Raw genomic sequence first — 19,507 nt, 5'->3', positions numbered from 1 at the left:
AAACGGAGACCCCCAGACCCCCTTTCTCCCCACAGGACTCAGGAAGGAGGAGGAGGCTGAACGGGGGCGCAGGGGCAGAAAATATGACTGAATTGTGATCCCATCGAGGCCGGGTCTGTACCCATGGGTTGCTGGGACCCTGGGTGAATCCCTCCCACCCTGTGTACCTCAGTCTCCCCATCTGTGAAATGGGATCATCCCTGCCTCCCAGGCTGTTGGGAGAGGCAATTGAGAAGTTGAAAGAAAGTGTTAAGTGTGTGCTGCTGAGGTCAAAAACAGAGGTCCCTGTGATGATAACGCAGCCACCCCACGCCGGGGCCCAGGGGCCAGGGAAGGACTGGGGACCCGTGACTCTCCCAGCCCAGCTGGCAGAGAACTAACGGCGCGAGTCACTGCCACAGGGCCTGCTGTGTGACCTCGGGGGAGTGCCCGCCCTCTCTGGGCCTCAGCAATCCGTCTCCATCAGAGCAGCTGCCGCCGTCTTCCCAGAGGGAGCTCCGGGGGGCCGGGGCCTGCACTGCGGCCGCGTGGCCCTTCCTCCGTAAGCAGCGAGGTGAAGGGACTGGGCCTGGGTCTGAAGTGTGAAGCCCAAAGCAGGGCCACGGCTCTAAATTCACGCTTATAATTGAGATGATTCCTTGTACGTGTCAATCTGATCGGAGGCCGGCTGTTGGGTCAACACGACTCTGTGTGTGTCTGCGGGGGTGTCTGGATGAGCTCAGCTTTCGGAGCCGTCAAAGGCGTAAAGCAGACGGCCCGCCCCAGGGTGGGTGGGCCTCGCCCGATCACTTGAAGGAGGTAGAAATGAATGCACTCATGATACCGTCACAGCAGCACCTAGAGGAGTGTTTGCATCACTGGGGACAGCGGGCTGGCCGAGTGGACACACAAGCCTGACCATCGCAGGGGCGCAGAGACCACGGCAGGTCGGGATCAGGACTAGCCATCAGGGTCCGTGAGGCCTGGGCCCAGGGCTCTCGTTGTGGCCCCAGCTTCCTCATCAGTAAGCAGGAGACTGTCTTCGCTGAATCACCCCCAAGGGTCTGATCTGTGTGGGGACAGGAAGGGAGAAAAGGCTAGGTCCCCACTCTGGATCTGAGTGGGCCTTCTGGGTTTTGACGTATGTGTAGGAGTCTGCTGGGGGAGAATGCCCAGGTGGGGAAGGAGCACGGGAAGAGGGAGGGGCATCCCCACATCAGCCTTCTTTTGTTCAGGGGTGTGGGCTGGCTCCTGTCCCCTCCCCCGACACCGGCTCAGGTTTGGGGGAGAGTCAGGAAGGACTCATTCTTAACCGCAAAGTTGAACGTTCCTCTCAGGGGCTGCCCAAACCCCACAGCTGATTTCCAAGGTTGGACTCTGAAGACCCCAGCCCAAACCTGGCCGGGAACAGGGACCCCGCCCGGGAAGGAGGGAGGATGTGCCAGTGAGTCACGGAGATTAGCCAGAGGCCGGCCCCTGGCAGGAGTGCCCTCTTGGTGACCCCAGGAGCCCACAGTAAGTGGACACATTCCAGCATGTACCCTCAGGGAACCGTCTCACTGCGCGGAGCAAGTTTGGGGTTAACTGTGAAATACTCATCACACACAGGCAGGAACTGGATGACAAAACAAAGCCACCACCTCCAGCAGCTGGGTGAGGAACGGAGAAGCAAGGGCCTGAGAGCACCCACATCAGGGCCTGGCACTTGGGGAATATCCATCCATCCATCCACCCACCCCTCCATCCACCTGCTCACCCACTGACCCGTGTGTGCATGCATGCAGTTGTGTCTGACTCTCTGTGACCCCATGGACTGCAGCCCACCAGGCTCCTCTGTCCACGGGATTCTCCAGGCAAGAATACTGGAGTGGTTTGCCATGCCCTCCTCCAGGGGATCTTCCTCACCCAGGGATGGAACCCGTGTCTTCTGCATCTCCTGAATTGGCAGGTGGATTCTTTACCATGGAACCACCTAGGAAGCCCCTATCCATTACCCACTAACCCATCCATCTACCCATTCATCCACTTACCCACTGGTCCATCATCCACCCCCTTCTCTCAACCATCCATCCACCCACCACCCACCCACCTGCCCACCCAGGCATCCAGGCAGCCAGCAGCCATCATTCATCAACTGCTCATCCAAGGTCTATCATCCATCCATCCATCCATCCACCCATCACCCACCCACTCATCCATCCATCCACCCACTCATCCATCCATCCATTTATTGAACAAATCTTGAGCTTCCACTGTGGGCCAGGTCCCGTCCAGGTTCTGGGGAACTGGGAGTGAGCTGATCTGACAAGTCCCTGCCCCTCAGAGCTGCCCTGGGGAGGTGGGGAGGGATTTAGCATGGTAAATTCATGTGTCACCAAGAAGAGCCACAGGTGGCGAGGACAGCAGGCTCGTATCTCTGTCCCTGTCTTCTTCCTCCCCGTCATGAGCAGTGTCCAGACCAGACAGGCTCGTGGATGTGCTCGAACCCGGGGTGGTGGGGGCTGACCCCCTGTAGAGCCGAGAAAGCCTGCCCAGGGCACCAGCACCCCACGGGCCAGTTAAACCCAGCGAGCCCTGCACGACCGCGCTTGTGGGAAGATGGTGATGAGATTTCCACAGTCAAGCGCTCTGCTGACATTCATTTTCTTAATTTGTCTCTCAAAATGTCAGATTGCTCTGAAGCAAAGCAATGTGACGGGGACTTTCTCACATTGGTGGTAAAGTACCCGCTGGACACGTGATGGGGCTGCGGAGAAGCTTCTGGGGAAGCTGAACAGGACTCCCCCGTCCCCAGGACCCCGACAGGACCACCGGGATGCAGAGGAGAGTCACAGATCGGGGTGCTGGGGAGATCTGGGGGTCTCCCTGGCCACCCCAGGGGTCTGCAGTTGAGGAGCCCGCACAGGGGGCGGGGCAGGCCAGGCAAGCCCCGGACACGCCCAGGTGGTCAGCGTGGACTTGGGCTTGGGGCTTCGTCCTCGTCCCCACAGTGAGTCAGCCAGCAGGACCTCGTCCACCCCGACGTCTCAACTGCCAGCTCTAGCCTGAAGTCCCACCAGCGAGGAAGACCAGAACCCTCCCCCAGCCTCCGGCTCACCCTTGGCCGGTGCGGGCTCAGTCGGCAGGGGAATCTCGTGCCCACGTGACCTCCCCTCGCCCCCCAGCATGGCAGGGACACCGAGGGCCCCCCAAGCTCACCCCGCTGTGTGCTGAATCAGGAATAAGCAGGTCCTGGAGAGAGGAGAGTCTGGTGACCATGGCAACCTGAGCCTCTGAGAGCTCCAAGTCCCCAAGGACGCCACAGGTGCTGAGGCGAGGGAAGGGGTCTGGCTGAGCACTGCAGGGGGCAGGACGGGGGCAGGGGAGGGGGTCGGGGTCACGGGAGCCCCTGGGAGCACAGAAGTTCCCAGAGTCCTGGACCGGTGTTCCTGGAGCTGCGGCGCTGGTCCCTGAATTGCCTTTCTCCCCTCTGGGTGCCCACTCTGGGCTAGGGAGGAGTCTGATGCCTGCAGGTGCCCCTCGGGCCGGGCACACAGTTGATCCATGTTTATGGACAGTGATGGAGGAGAGTTTGGATCTCCCTCAAGACACCCCCCACTCCACCGGACACGCACACACACAGGCACAGCCCCGGCATCTTCAGGACTGGCTCTGCTTCTGAGTTGGGGCTGCAGACAGCCCCGGTGCCCCGGGCAGGGGCAGGCACGGCCAGCGGGACTCGCCGCCTCTGACCCTCACAGGCGCCTCTGCAGCAGCCTTTCCCCGGGAGCTGCTGTGGGCCGGCTGGGACCCTCCCCCAGCTGCCCCGCAGTCCCAAGCCCTCGGATCCTTGTCCATCCTCTTCCTCCCCGTTCGCAGGGACCAGCCCAGCACCGCCGTCCACAGGCCCTGCCTGACCACTCCTGCCGGCCCCGTTGTCTTTTCTGAGCATTTCTGGCCCGTCTAACTTCCCAGAACTCCCAAGCCAGCCCAGATTGAGGAAGGGAGGGGTGAACGCCTGAATAGGACCTTGGCCACTGCTGGCTGATAGAAAGAGGGCTGTCCTGGTCTGCGTTTCGGCCGCCTTCAGATCGCCGGGGGCAAATTTCGGTAGAAGGATGAGGCTGGTGAGGAATCAGGAGCGCACAGCGGGAATGGGGGGGCCACGGACAGGCAGAGGGGCTCAGGATGTGAGGCTGCTGTCTCAGCTCAGGTCCTCCGCAAAGAGGAGCCTGAGACGAGGGTTAAGTTGCCGCCGCTTCTCGTGGGAGGGGCAAGGCCGGGACGGGGGGTGTCAGGGGACGAGAGGCAGACCGGGAGAGGGGCTCAGGGTGAGACCCCCCCTCGCTGGCCGCCGGCGGACTGTGAGCAGGAAGAGGCAGGTGGCCCTGCTTGGTCGGCACAAGGGGTGTCTCAGGACGGTCAGCTCGGACGACTCACACACGGGCTGGTCCGTGGACGGGAAGCTGCCCACCCGCTCTGTCTCCTGACCATTCCCCGCCGGGCACCGACCCCTGCTGTCTGCGCTCGCATCACCTGGCCACCGAGGAAGCCAGCCCCCGGGGGCCTGAAGCGGGGGTTGCATCCACATGGATGGGGGGTCCACCTGGCAGAGGCAGGGTGCCAGCCGAGGGAGAAGGCAGCCCTCGAGGGGCTGAGAAGCTGCCCAGGGCTGTGTCCCCACGTGCTCCCCAAACCCTGCCTCGAGGTACCCTGGGGCGAGGGGAAGGCTCAGTCACCCTGGAGCCCGTGGTCCTCGGAAAGTGATATCCCCTCTCGGAACCGCAAAGTGTAGGCAGTAGAGTATCACGCCCCACTCCCCCACCAGGAACGCACGAGCGTCTTCCCACTGCCGTACAGATTACCACCACCTGGGTGACTTGCAGCAACAGAAATTTACCTTCTTACATTTCTGGCCCCAAAATCCAGATCAAGGTGTCGAGACTCCTTCCAGAAGCTCTAGGGGAGGACCCTCCCACCCCTCGCCAGCTCTGGGGGTCCAGGGGCTCCTGCAATTGCGGGCACATCCGCCCAACCTCTGCTGTGTCGTCACACAGCCCCTCACCCCATCTCCTCCCCTGTGTCCCTCACAAGGGCAGCGGCCGTTGGATCTGGGGGCACCCAGGCGATTCAGGACAACCTCATCTAGAGATCCGCAACTGCTTACCTCTCAGCAAGGACCCCTTTCTTCAAATGCAACCACTTTCCAAGGTTCCAGGGCTCAGGACGTGCACCCATCTCTGGGGGCCCCCTCTCAACCCACTGTGACAGGTGAGCAGTCACGGGCAGGGAAGAGCTCCGATGCCAGGAGAGCCACGGGTCCCATGGAGGGCAGTAACCAGATCGCGTCTCCGGATGAAAAGCCAGGAGCAGTGGAGGGAAGGGGGCTGCAAGCCATGTCCCAGGACGGGGCAGATTGGCAGGGAAGGGGCCGCTGATCCTGGAGGTGGCGGGAGCAGGGCGAGCAGGGACCGCGCCGCCCTCCCCACGGGCTCGCGCTGGGCAGAGATGCCGCAGGGAGCGTCCTCCCGGCTCCTGTCCCTCCCGTCCCCGTGAGGTTCTCATGCTCCTCGTTCCAGACTCTCCATCTGCAGAGCAGGGGATCATCAGGGTGCCTCCAGAGCGGCTGTCCCAGGAGTGAGTGAGCTAACACACGTGGAAACTTCTGGAACGGCAGCTGGCACGTGGAGTGTTTCATGGGAGAGTCAGCTGTCCGTCCATCCGTCCGTGTCATGAAGGGTTTGGAATCCTGGGTCTGTCCCAGGCAGAGCCTGGTGGGGGTGGAGCGAGGGACCCTCCAAAGCCTGGGGAAGACAGACAGTGCCGGATGCGGGACTGTGGAGGTGCAACCTCCTCCTAGGAGGGCTGTCTGGGCCCGGCAGATGCTCCTGCCGAGGAGGCTTGGGGGAGCTTGTGACCAAAGGGCCGAGTTGGCAGGGTGAGGCCCCCCAAAGGGTCCCAGCACCTGAGACATGGGGGCAGGAGAGCAATCGGGGGACAGGCCCGCAGCCCCCTGACCAGACCCGGGGGGACCTCGCAGGCCCTGAGCCACCCCCTCTCCTTGTGAGCCTGGACCGCTGTCCCACAGGGCTGGCCTGGGCGCAGGGCTTTGCTCAGTAAATAAGGCAACAAATCAGGGCGAAGGTGTCCTGTTTCCGTCGCAAAACAGGTCAGCAGGCGGGCGACTGGCTCTCTTTACCCGCACTGCAGCCAGACTGATTTCTCACAACTCATCTGCAGGATTATCCTAATTGTCTTAGCCTAGATTTAAGACTTTCATACAATAATACAAGAGTCCAAGCCCTTTCCAACCTCAAGTGTTTTAGGAGAGCTATGCACAGCCACCAGGGGAGAGGGGAAGGGTGGGGAGGGGGATGGGGGAGGGGAGAGGCACCCCCCCCTCCACCCCCGAGACCCTTTTCCAGGCCAGGAATGCAGCTGGGGCAGAAACTTTCTCTCATCCGCTTTCTCTCATCCACTCTGCTACACCTTTCAGGGTAGATAACATCCCTACCCCCATTTTAGGGTCCCTGAAATGAGACTCAGAGAGGTTAAGCCACACACCCAAGGTCACACAGCTTGAAGCAGCAACGCAAAGATTGAAGGCGGCGGGTGTGACTTCCAAGCAATACCCTCTGCATCTTCCTCCAGTATCCACGTGAAGGAGGGACTGCAAACTGCCCTCAAGAGCACCCTGGGAATTAGCAGGAAGTTCTGTAATTAGGTTAGGAGATAATAATTATGCAAACCCTAGGGCAGGAACTCGGTTGAGCAGAGATTCAGGTCAAGGCGGCTGCGCACGCACCTGGGTCTCTTTCCCTTGGAGGAGGTCATCGGTGGCCCCCCGCCCCCAGGGGTCTTCAGAACTTGACTCTGGCAGCTCCTAGGTTCCTGGGCGTGACATCGGGCTGGGGATGACCCTCCCCTGCCGCCCGCGTTAGTGCACGAGGCTGCAGCCCTCCGGCGTCCCCCCAGCCCCGCACTCACTCCAGGCCAGCAGCTCTGCACTGCCCTCCACACCAGTGAGCCCTCCGCAATAAATGCAAGCCCCTCTCACCTCCTGCTCCCCCAAAATTGCCTCCACATCTGGGGAGACGGTGGGGAAGAACCCTCCTTTACACAGCCTGGGTCCCTCGGGGCACAGCCTGCCTCCTAGACGGCACTGTGGTCAGTGGGTCAGGAGCCCGCCCCTCAAGGCACATGATGGAGCAGCCATGACTGTATTGTTCCTACCGAATCATCACCCACAGCCCCGCTCCAGGGGCAAGCAGGGCCTCAACACTGTTGCTAAATAAACAGCACAGAAGGAAGCCCTAGGACAGAAGCAGCAAAGCTCGCATGTGCCAAGAAACAGCCCACTTTGGGCTCTCTCCATGACAAACTCCATTTCCATTCTAGAAGTCTCGGCGGCATCTTTCCCTCCCCCACAGTAGCTGCTTCCGTCAGGGGAATGGACACACCCTTCCAGCCCGTGCCCCGCTGGAAATTCCACTTCATACGTACGTGATAAGCCAGCTCTCTAGACATCTGGACATCGATCAGGATCCTCAAAGCATAAGATGTGGTGAGCAGGTCGGATGCTTTGATCTAATATTAAATACAGGCAGCCTGGAGAATGTCAGAGTGGCTGGGACCCACGAGGCCTGGGATGGAGAAAGTAGGTGTTCAGAGGATCTACACGGATGAATGGGTGGGTGGACGGGCAGACGGGTAGACAGGTCAATGTAGATGGGGAGGGGCTGGATGGTGAGAGGGTGTGCGTCTGTCAGCGGAAGAACAGGAGAGGGGAGTAAGGCTGAGGAACTGGCTGGTGAATGCACGCACAGCAAACAAATGCCTTGGTGACAGTGGGTGATTGGATGGACAGATGGTGGGACGGGTGAATAGATGGATAGATGGAAGGAGGAGTGGGGAAGTGGAGAGAATGATACATGTGTTGTGGGTGGATGGATGGATGGATGGGTGAATGGGTAGATGGATGGATGGTGGGTGGATGGGTGGATGGTGGGTGGATGGATGGATTATGGGGATGGATGATGGGTGAATGGTGGATGGGTAGATGGATGGAGGGTGGGAGGATGGGTGGATGAATGGAGGGGTGGTGGATGGGTGGAGGGATGGAGGGGTGGTAGATGGATGGTGGATGGGTGGATGGATGGGTGAATGAGTGAATGGATGGATGGTGGGTGCCTGGGTGGATGGATGGATGGTGGGTAGATGGGTGGATGGTGGGTGGATGGATGGATTATGGTATGGATGATGGGTGGATGGTGGATGGGTGGATGGATGGATGGTGGATGGATGGATGGTGGGGTGGCAGATGGATGGTGGATGGGTGGACGGATGGGTGAATGGGTGAATGAATGGATGGTGGGTGCCTGGGTGGATGGCTGGGTGAATGGGTGGATGGATGGATGGTGGGTGGGTGAGTGGGTGGATGGATGATGGGTGGATGGATGGTGGATGGATGGGTGAATGGATGGATGGATGGTGGTTGGATGGATGGATAGATGGTGAGTGGATGGATGGATGGATGGATGGTGGGTGGGTGGATGAATGGATGGATGGATGGTGTGTGGATAGATGGATAGATGGGTGGGTAAGTGAATACAGTGGTATATGGATTGTAGATTGTGGGTGGATGGATGGGTGGATGCATGCATGAATGGGTGGGTGGGTGGGTATGTGGATGAAATGGCGTATGGGTTGCAGATAGTGGATGGATAGGAGAAAGATAAAAATAATCTTTAAAGAAAAAAAACAGGCAAAAGCCTGAGGTGGAAGGTTGTAGCCTCACCTCTGGGGGAAGCCTGAACAATCCGAGCACCATGAATAAACAAGAACGACGTTGGGAGACACGACCTCCCAATCTACCACATGCGACCTGGGCCCAAAAGGGGCTGAAAGTCCCCCAGGCCAGCCAGAGGGAGACCACCAGCCCCGCTGAGGTTCCCGGCGTGGTACTGTCCCTCCAGCTGTGTCGAAGCCGTGGGTCCCACCTCCGGGCTCCTCATGACCCAGCACAGAGAAGCTACTAGAAGCTCCATCAGAGCTGGTCAGGGGCTCCAGGGCGGCACCTGCAGCTTGCTGAACTGTGTGTCCGCAGAAGGACCGGGAAGCAGGCGATGATGAAGAATTGGGGGGGCGGGGTTTCAGTCTCCAGGACCCCAGCGGCCTGGAGCGGGGATGGGGCTGGCAGGGTGTCCCTCCCGAGAGGAGCCCTGTGGGCCTCAATCCTTTAAGCGCGGGTTGGTCCGCCACCCCCCTCGACCGTGTAGGAATCCAGAGGTGGTTGGTCCTGTCGTGAAGGAGGGAAAACCCAGTCCCGGGGTAGGGGAAAGACTGGTCCACAGGCCCGTCCAGCCCCAGCAGAGGCCGCTCCCACCCAGTCTCCTCTCCACCCCTTGCCCTCCCAAGGCGTGACCTGGGGGGGGGAGATGGACTCTGGGCCGAGGCACCCAGACCACAGCTTTCCCCGTCACCAGCCCCCTGCCCCGGCGGGAGGGGAGAGATGGGGCGGCTACAGATTCCCTAGAGTTTGAAAGCTTCTCGCCGCGCAGCACGGAGCAGTTGGACATAACACAAGGCCAGCCAGGCCCCGCAGAGCAAGGCATGGGGGGTCTGGGGGGCAGGGCCCGGACTCGAGCCAAGGGCCTGGTGCACAAGCACCCAGCTTCGAGAGTTCTCAGAAAATAAGGCCAACAGTTAATGACAGTGTCTGCGCGGTGAGTGCCTTCTGCGTGCCTCCCCCCACCTGGGGCTCCTGAAACCGCAGCTTTCCGGGTGCAGTCGCCCACACAGTTCACACGTGGGGGTCACACATCCGGCCCAGAGCCGCCTCCCTCGGCCGGCGCTCAGCCCGCCACCTGGGACCCCCAGTCGCCTGCCCCGCAGCCCTGCAGGCTCCCCTCCTCCTCCTCGGCCCCGGCCTCTGCCCCCCACCCCGCCTCGGCCTCTTCCAAAACCACGCAGTGGAAGGTTCCAGAGTCTGGGCCCCGGAGCCTTTGGACTCCCCGCACGATGAGTGAGGAGGAGGATGGGGCCCGTCTGGTGCCTCAGATGAGGCTCCGAGGGACACCCAGGAGGCAGATGGACACCCAGGCCGCGGTCAGCGCTGGGGACGAGAGGCAGAGCCTTGGTGTGTCCAGGGGAGGCGGTGCAGGACAGCCGGAGTCCCGCGGACGCGTGGTAGACTGCCCCGGGGAAGGGGTGGGCGGAGGAGAGGGGGCCGGAAAAGAGAAAATGAGGAGAAGCCGGCACAGGGGGCAGCGAAGCCAAAGTCGCTCGGTCATGTCCGACTCTTTAGAACCCAATGGACCGGACTGTACAGGTCATGGGATTCTCCAGGCCAGAATACTGGAGTGGGTAGCCTTTCCCTTCTCCAGGGGATCTTCCCAACCCAGGGATCGAAGCAGGGTCTGCCCACATTACAGGTGGATTCTTTACCATCTGAGCCACTAGGGAAGCCCCCACCTCAACCAGGAGGCCCCCTCGCCTCTCATCACCGGATGAGCGTGCGATGCTTCCAGAAGTTAGGGCGGGAAGGATGAGCCGGAGGTGACCACGAACTCCGGGTGTCGTGTCCTCCTGCAGAGTCACGGGGGGCCACCTGGTGCTGAAATCTGTCACACGTTCCCTCCCAGTGATGCCCTGGTCCCTGGGCGTGTTCACGCCCTTCCCGGGCGGGCGGGAGCCTCGGTGCATCCGGTGAGGAAGTCAAGGGCCTGGAGGCAGGACTGCAGAGCCTGGCCTCGCAGCACAAGGAGTTGGACAGACGGACGTGAGGAGGAGACCCAGGGACATTCTCCTGGTGAGGGGGCACGTCTCTCTGCTCCCCACCCCACGCCCTGTGCCCAGGGGCCCTCCAGCCGATCAACCATGGCCAGCCAGCCGTGACCCACTTTCTCCCCCACACAGGCTGGAATCTGCCTGGAGGTGTCTTCCCTGGCTCAGGCCTCTTCCTGACCCCGGGTGGTTCAACGGAAGCCTCCTGCTGGGTCAGCAGATTTGCAAACCACAGGTTTCTTCAATTTCTTTGGGGAAAAAAAAAAGAAGACAGAAAAGAAAATTATCTTACAAAGTGTTATCTTTGTCTTCTCAATCCATCATGGCCACAGGGCCTGGCTGCAGCCCAGGGACCCAGGGCCAGCGGCTTCCGTGCCTCAACCCCTGGGCGGGGCTCAGGGGTCCCTGTGGGGAGCAGACCCAGCCTGGGGTGGCCTGCTGCCCCTCCACTAGGACCCAGCGGCCTGGCCAGAGGCAGCCCAAAAGGGTCTGGCTGAGCTGGGTGGGCCAGGAAGTGACTCTCCACCCTCGCCCAGCCCCCGGACACGCAGGTCACCCTGGGCGGCAGCGTCCCTGTGTTCGGGGAGCAGGAATAGACACGGACGCAGGGGCAGAGCCGGGGTCTGCGGCTCAGTCAGCCAGTCGTGTCCCACTCTTTGCAAGCCCACAGCCTCTCCAAACCAGCCAAGTTCCCACCAGCAGAGTACCTTCCCGTCAAGGAAGGTTCAGAGCCTCCAGGAGACACGGACGTTGGGCCGGCCATCCCAGCCCCGTCTAACAGGGAAGTCGGGGCTGCACCAGACCATCCCCACTCGGGGTGTGCCTGCCTTCTCCTCCCAGCCTCTTGCCCCCCCATTCCCCAGGCTCCCCCCCACCGTTCCCAGTCAGTTCAGTTCAGTCGCTCAGTCGTGTCCGACTCTTTGCGACCCCATGGACTGCAGCACGCCAGGCCTCCCTGTCCATCACCAACTCCTGGAGCTTACTCAAACTCATGTCCATCGAGTTGGTGATGCCATCCAACCATCTCTTCCTCTGTCGTCCCCTTCTCCTCCCGCCTTCAATCTCTCCCAGCACCAGGGTCTTTTCCAACGAATCGGCTCTTCGCATCAGGTGACCAAAGTATGGGAGTTTCAGCTTCAGCATCAGTCCTTCCAGTGAATATTCAGGACTGATCTCCTTTAGGATGGACTGCTTGGATCTCCTTGCAGTCTAAGGGACTCTCAAGAGTCTTCTCCAATTCTTGAGAAGTTGAGGTGAGGGGAGATGGGTGAATACTCCCCCGCCCAGCATTCCCCTTCCTGCTCCCTGACCCAGAGGCGTCCCTGCCTCAGGGCCCCGACTGGATGTGACCATTCACACCAGGCTTCCCCACTCCAGAGCTGTGACAACCGAAAGGGTCAGCAGACGTGGCCGAACGTCCCCACAGGGAGGGGAAGGGAACCCCCTACTCTGCTGAGAACCCTGTGAAGATGCTAAACGCTCTTATTCCAAAGACAGGCCCCCAAGGAGGAGGAGCAGCCAGGTGGGTGGGGGTCCCACAGGGCAGCCACAGAGCAGGCCAAGAGGTTTAAATGCTCCAGGGCAGGGGAGCGACTCCCGTGGGAGCAGAAATAATGACCAGCAGCTAGTCTCACCCCCAGCGATTCAGAGTCCAGGCGGGAAAAGGGGAAAATAATTCTTATTTCCCCCAAAGCGGAGTTCCTGTTTCAGAGCTAAATAACAGAGACAGCTCCCCTGTGAATAAGCTGTCTCGGATGCATAACCTTCTCCCTGTTTCTGCCGTTGACTGAGTTAGGAGATGTTTCTGAGAGCTGAAACATAGAATTTGCCCCAAAGGCCGGTCCAGGACGACCTCACACCGCCACCCACAGGAGGAAGCCGGGTGAAGGGGGGCGGGTGGCCTCGCCATCCCTGCCAGGCGGTGTGGGACTGGCCGTGGGCCCTGACCGGCCAGGTCTTCCCAAGTTGTTTCATTTTTCTGAGCCTCGGGCCTCTTGTGTGTAACGTGCAGATCCCCGCCCTGGCTTCGGGAATTCTGGGACCCACTATCAGGGGTGCCTGTGGCTAACTGATGGGAATAGCACTGGGTCGAAGCCCCTGACTTTACTCATCGCTGAAGCCCTTGCAGGCCCCACAAGCAGAGTCACAGCCATTCCCATTTCACAGAACGGGAGACCGAGGCCTCGAGTGTAACCCATCTGCTCTTCAGCAGCCTGACTGCTTGGCCATCAGCTGAAAGTTGGGGTCTGGAGCTCTGCATGGAACTGGGGAGCGGATCTGGGTGGGCTTTCCGAGGGAGGAAGGAGGAGAAGCCCAAGGCCCGGGGTGAACAAAGGGCGTTGGGAGAGAAGCCCCAAGGATGGAGGTGGGGTGGGGCCCCAGGAGAAGCCGACCTCGGGGTGTGATCCCAGAGACCCTCAGGAGCTTGTGCAACGGACGTCCAACCACCCCATCCACCCAGGACGGGGTTCCTGGGACCTGGGATTTCTGTGCTAAGCAGCCACAGTCGCAGACAAACCCGAATGACCAGTGCCTGCAGGGGCACCCTGCCCCCCGCCGTCCAGCCCCCCGAGGGGAGAGGAGGCCGGGAAGATTGAAAGCGCCGCACCCCCTCTGCCTGCCTCCCGGGGCTCCCACATCACGCCCCCTTCTGGGAGGCTGTCTCCTTGTCGAGGCTTATTTTCACCCACCGATGGGATAATTACAGGGAAGAGCAAATAAAATAAAATCGAGAGAGCTGCAGATTACAGCAAAATGCAGTCCCTGTCTTCCGAGGGCCTCAGTGGGTTTCCAGCTCTGTGCAAAGGCCTGGGGCAGCTCTGGCTGGAAGATTCCAGGAGGCGGGTGGATGAAGCACCCTCTGGGGTGCTGCCTGCCGGCACAGGGGGCCCGGCCCACTGCCCCCCGCCCTGGTGAAGCCCGTGTTCCCAGGAGCTCAGACTGGCCCGTCCCCATGGGGGCTGGCACGGTGGCCTCCCCACCGCCGGGTCCTTGATGCCCACTGAGCGCCCCCACTGCCGCACAAGCCCCGCCCTGGGTCTGATCGCTCCCCACCCTCCCCCTCTCCTGGCCGGTGGAGCCAGACGGGGCCTCTGGAGGCCTGGGGGTCACATCTCCACCCAGAATGTTCTGGAAGGCGGCTGCGGCCACCTGACCACCTGTCACAGTGCTGGGGGCAGCCTCGTGCTGCCCCCAGATGACCGGGGCCACAAGTCCCAGGGGGCAGGGACGGGTCCCAGGGCCACCCTCTCCCCGCTGAAGAGCTGCCTCCCTCACCCCGCGCTGGTCCCCCACTCTCTGCTTCCTTTTTTATTTTAATCTTTTTAACCAACAGACCTGACAGTTTCGAGGGCTTGCAGGTTGGCAGAAGCAATGGGTGGAAGGCCCGGAGTCTCCATAGCCGCCCCCCAGCTCCCCTGACAGGCCCCATCTGGCGGGGGTGCCGTGTGGCCGGGACCCTGGACAAGCTGCCTTGGCTACCTTATCGTTATAGGCAGGCTCCCTCCCCGTGGTCTGAACCCTGGGGTTTTGACAAACGTCCTGTATTCACCAGCGCAGCTTCCCAAGGACGGCTCTGCCGCCCTCCGCATGCCGTGTCCACTGATGAAGCGCTTCCTCCCTCTTTGGGGGCCCTTGCTGCCGAGGGCAGGCTGAGAGGAGCTTGCCCAGGACTCAGTCCTGGGGTGGGACTCTCACACATACAGATGTCTCCTCCACCCCAGACACCAAGCAACCTGGGACTTTGTGCAGGAGGGAGCCTCCCAACCCCCTGGGAGGCCCCTGATTCATGGCCTTGGGGGAACCCAGGCCGGTCTGGACGGCTGCCCTGGAGCCAGACCCCGCCCTGCCCCGTGGGAGCTGTGTGGCCTCGGGCCGGCTGCTTTCCCTCTCTGGGCCTGCTTCTTCATCTGTTGGTGGGCTTCCTGGCGGTGCCAGGGGGCTTATTAGTGATGTGACTTGAAAGGAGATAGAATCGCCCAGAGCCGTGTTGCTCCCTCCCCTAGGGTGGGGGGTGGGGACCTGGAAGTTGGCAGAGGGAGGAGGAGCCTGCATCACCTAGGCTGCAAACCACAAAGGCTTTCTGTTTCTATGGCAACCAGGAGAGGCACTCAGCACAGGTTCTGTAGAGGACCATGCGGCTCTGGGCAGTCCTGGGGTTGGGGGCCGGGCTGCAGGAGGGGAGAGAGCCAGGACCGGGGGCTGGCTGAGCCCTGGTCCCCCCGGGCCTCGGGGCACTGAAGGACAGGCCCTGGGTGCAGAGAAGCTGGCTCTGTCTCAGGCTGGGTCTCTCGCCATCTCCGGGAGGGGCCAGGGTTGGAGTCTATGCCAGGAAGCGGGTACCGCCTCCCCAACATCAAGGAATCTCAACCTACCTGGGCTGACCTGCCTGCCTGGCCTGTTCCCCTGCCTTCCCCACTTTCCCAGCTTCTGCCCCCAGCCTTCCAGGAGGAGGGCGTTATCACCCCCACCCTGGGCTGGATGAGCAGCCAGGTGAGACCCAGCTCCTGTTTGGCCCTGGGCAGCTGCCAGGCCCGAGACGCCGCCCTGGAGAGAGCTGGCAGGGCTGGGGGCTCCCGAGCCCCCACCTCCCGATGCCGGGGTCAGAGCCCCACGCACGTGGGGCTGGCAAAGTGCCAGAGGCTTCTGCAGGCACCTAACAGCCGAACTCTAAGCGGTGCAGGGGAGTGACAGAATCAGCCCTTGCTCCGAGAAGCAGCGATCCCCCTGTCCATGGGGCATCCAAGTGGGAAGGCCCCACGGCCCCCAGTGGTGGACTCAGCTGGGCCCCTTCTGGGGTTCCTCGAGGGAGGATCAGGAGCCCTGACCATACTCCTAGGGACCAACTCTTTGAAAGGGCTTGCTGAAGGAGCCCCAGCCTTGAGCGAACAGGGGACCACAGACAGGCTACTTTGGAGTCCCTGGCGCCTGCAGCCCCTCCTGCGGAGAAGGGGGTCCCAGCCCCTCTTTGGGATGGGTGCTCATATGCCCCCTCCCCCCACGACGTACACCCACAGAAACCCACACAAACACGCATCCCATATACACTGCCAGGCAGTCGAAAGTGGGGGATCCCTGACCTCCAGGGCACGCGGAAGATGGGAGGCAGAGAGCACTGGGGGGGTGGTGACGCTGTGAATGGACGTCCCCAGCGCTGCAAACATTCCCAGGGCCACCGAGCCAGACGGTACAGAGCTCTGGGCTGCTGGGAGACCCTTGAGACTGGAAGGCTCTCAGATTCCAAGCTCAAATCTCGGCAAATTCCACCAACCCAACTTCAGCCAACTCAGCCCACATTTAATTTAGTGCAGTTCATTTCAGTTCAATTCAGTCCAACTCCAACTCAATGGAAATCCAAAACGTATTTCATTTTGACTCAACCCAGTCAGAATTCAGCTCACCCCTAATCAATCCGCCCAGAATTGAAGGAGTGGCATCTCCTGTGAGGGGCCTTCAGATACTTGCCCCCCCAAACCTAGTGCAGATCACCCACCTGTCTACCCACCTGGGTGGTCAGCCCAGCTGTCTGCCCTGGCAGAATGCAAACCGAGAAGGCAAGGCTAAGGCTGGGGTCTTGCTCACTACTGCCCCCGGCGTGAACTCCTCCTTCTCCTTCTATTTCTTCTTCTCATCACCATCATCGCCATCTTCATCACCATCTTTACCATGCTCTATCATCATCATCATTTTCATCCTCTTTTAATTCTTCATTACTTCCTCCCCAGTCCTCCTTCATCATGGTTCATCTTCCCCATCATCGTCTCTTTGCCATGGTCCTTATCACCACCAACTTCGCCTTTGCTGAGCCTTTGTGGTTGGCCCTCCATATCCACAGTTTCCACATCCATGGATTCAACCAACCATACATAGATCAAAAATATTAAAAAAAAAAAAAAAAAAAAAACTCTTGGAAGTTCTCAAAGAGCAAAACTTGAATTTGGCCTGCACAATGACAGGTATGCACACAGCACTTATATTGTATTAGGTACACGAAGAGTCCAGAGATGATTTAAAGTGTGTGGGAGGATTTACTAGGTTCCCAGGTGGTACTAGGGCTAAAGAATCCACCTGCCAGTGCCGAAGACATAAGAGATGCGGGTTCGATCCTTGGGTCTGGAAGATCCCCTGGAGAAGGAAATGGCAACCCGTTCCAGCGTTCTTGCCTAGAGGATCCCACAGACAGAGGAGCCTGGAGGGTTATGGTCCATCGCATCGCAGAGAGTTGGACACGACTGAAATGACTTAACACGCGTGCAAATACAGGCCGTTTTGATAAGGGACACAAGCATCAAGGGATTTTGCTCTTGGGGAGAGGGGCGGTCCTGGACCCCATCCCCGTGGACACCCGAGGGACAGCGTGTCTGCCGCAGAGTTTTGAGCAATACCCAAACATGGCTCTTTCATCTCACAACACAGGTGGGCACCGCCAGCTCCGCTTCCCAGAAGGGAAAGCCGGGATGCTGGGGGAGGGGACGGTCACCCCCGGTGATGCACAAGCTGGTGGCTTTCGTCGCATCCAGGAGTGAGGCCCAGACTGCCCGACTCCAGGCCTGTCCCTAACCACCGAGCACCCCACCAGGCCCTGGGAGGGGGCGTCTGCTGCTCACAGCGAGGCTGCTCTCTGAAGCCTCCTGCTGGGCAGCAGCTCCTTCTGGTCTGCTCACAGGCCTCTCCCTCCCTCCCCCCCTCCCCCCCTCTCCCCCTCCCCCCCTCCCTCCCTCTCCCCCTCCCTCCCTCCCCCCCTCCCCCCCTCTCCCCCTCCCCCCCTCCCTCCCTCTCCCCCTCCCCCCCTCTCCCCCTCCCTCCCTCTCTCCCTCTCCCCCTCTCTCCCTCTCTCCCCCTCCCCCTCCCTCCCTCTCTCCCTCTCCCCCTCTCTCCCTCTCTCCCTCTCCCCCTCCCTCCCTCCCTCTCTCCCTCTCCCCCTCCCTCTCTCCCTCTCTCTCCCTCCCGCCGAGCAGCCCCTCCCCGCCTCCCTGCCGGGGGACAGCTCCCAGCTCCTTGTTCGGCCCCCATCTCCCGCCTTGATTAAGGAGCCTGGTCCCCTGGCTTACTCATCGTCCTCCTGGAACACTGACAGCCTCCGGACTGGCTTTTACCCAAATTGTTAATAACTTCAAACATTCTACAGAGGGGTCTGCTTCTCCAGCCTCCATGGCAATGGTTTGAATCCACTGTGATGCCGGAGATTTGCCCCAGGGCTCGGGGTCACCACCTCGAGAGGCAGGGACCTTTTCCCTGGCAGCGCTAGGGGCTCCAGAAAGGCCTGTGTGTTGAATGGACATGTGAATAGATGCATAGAGGGATGGCTTGATTTGCTCAAATAAAATTATTTTGTGGTTATACAAATAATCCACACTCAGGGTGGGAATTTTGGAAAATGCAAAAAAATCAAATGCCCCAAAAAAGAGAGAAGAAAGAAAACAGCAAGCCTCATATTCCCCAGAGAAAACAGCCTTGAGCATTTTAGAGTCATTTCTTCTGTACAGGCTTCTATTATATGTCTAGCTTTGTATATTACCTTCGGCACTCAACATTTTCTAGTTTATTAAATATTCATTGGAAGTATGATTTTTTTTTTTTACAAAAATCTTATTATGGAATTTTCCAAACATACACGAAAACGAAGAGACTTGTGTAACAAGCCCCCAGTTAAGCACCCTCAGCTTCGACCACGGTCAGTTTTTGCCAATATTTTATCATCTATGTCCACCTTTGTTGTATTTTATTGTTATCTTGGGACGAATGCTGTTATGAGTTTTATGGACCCCTCCCCACCGAACTATACCCAAGTCCTAATCCCTGGTCCCTGTGGGTGTGACCTTATTTGGAAATAGTCATGATGTAATGAGCTCAGTTCAGAGGAGGTCAGATGGGTATAGAGCAGACCCGCACCCTGGTTTAACCACTTCTGTTAGGATCATTTCCTGGTGGCTGTACCAAGAAGAGAGGAAGGACACCAGAACCATCTTTAATATAGTTAACGGGGGACTCGGCTCTCCTACGTGCTTACTCTGTGCCAGGCAACACATAGGCGCTTTACCTCCTTCAATGTAACCAACAACCCTATGAGGTGGATATTACCATCCCAGTTTTTTAAAATCTGGCCCCACCACATGGCACATGGGATCTTATTTCCGTGACCCAGGACTGAACCTGTGCCCCAGGCAGTGGAAGCTCAGAGTCCCAACCACGGGACCGCTGGACAAGTGCCCATTATCCCAATGTAAGGATGGAGATGCTGAGGCTCAGAAAAGTTAAAGGCTAGTACAAGGTCACCCTGCTGGCAGGTGGCCCAGCGAAGATCCAAACCGTGCCAGACCCTGCCGATTCCTCGTCCCCATGGGAAACAGAGCTGGCCGCTGTGTCTCTGTGGATGGAGCCCAGAGCAGGAGTAGCAGCTCAGGCCGGCCGGACTCCGGTTCCTTGACCTCCTCTCCCAACATGCTGTCCACTCCTCCAGCGTCTCCTCCATGGATGTCCCCTGGACTCAGCATGACCTTTAAACTCACCGCCTCCTCCCATCCAAGCATCTCCCTCATCATGGGAGGATCCTGTCTTTCCCTGTCTCGCGGGCCAGCGGCCCCTGAGCACCCGGGACTCACGGTCCATCGTCCCCCGCGCCCCTTACGGCTCTCACCCGCTTCGCGCCCTCAGCTCCCTCCTCACTCAGCTAGTCTCTATGCTGCATAGAATCTCTCCTCTACCAGAGTGGACACGCGCGCACACACCTTCCCCCTCTCTTACCCCTCGCCGCGTTTATGACTCT

Source organism: Muntiacus reevesi, chromosome 22 (assembly GCF_963930625.1).
Source record: "Muntiacus reevesi chromosome 22, mMunRee1.1, whole genome shotgun sequence".
NCBI classification, from domain to species: Eukaryota; Metazoa; Chordata; class Mammalia; order Artiodactyla; family Cervidae; genus Muntiacus; species Muntiacus reevesi.
This window is presented reverse-complemented; position numbering follows the sequence as displayed.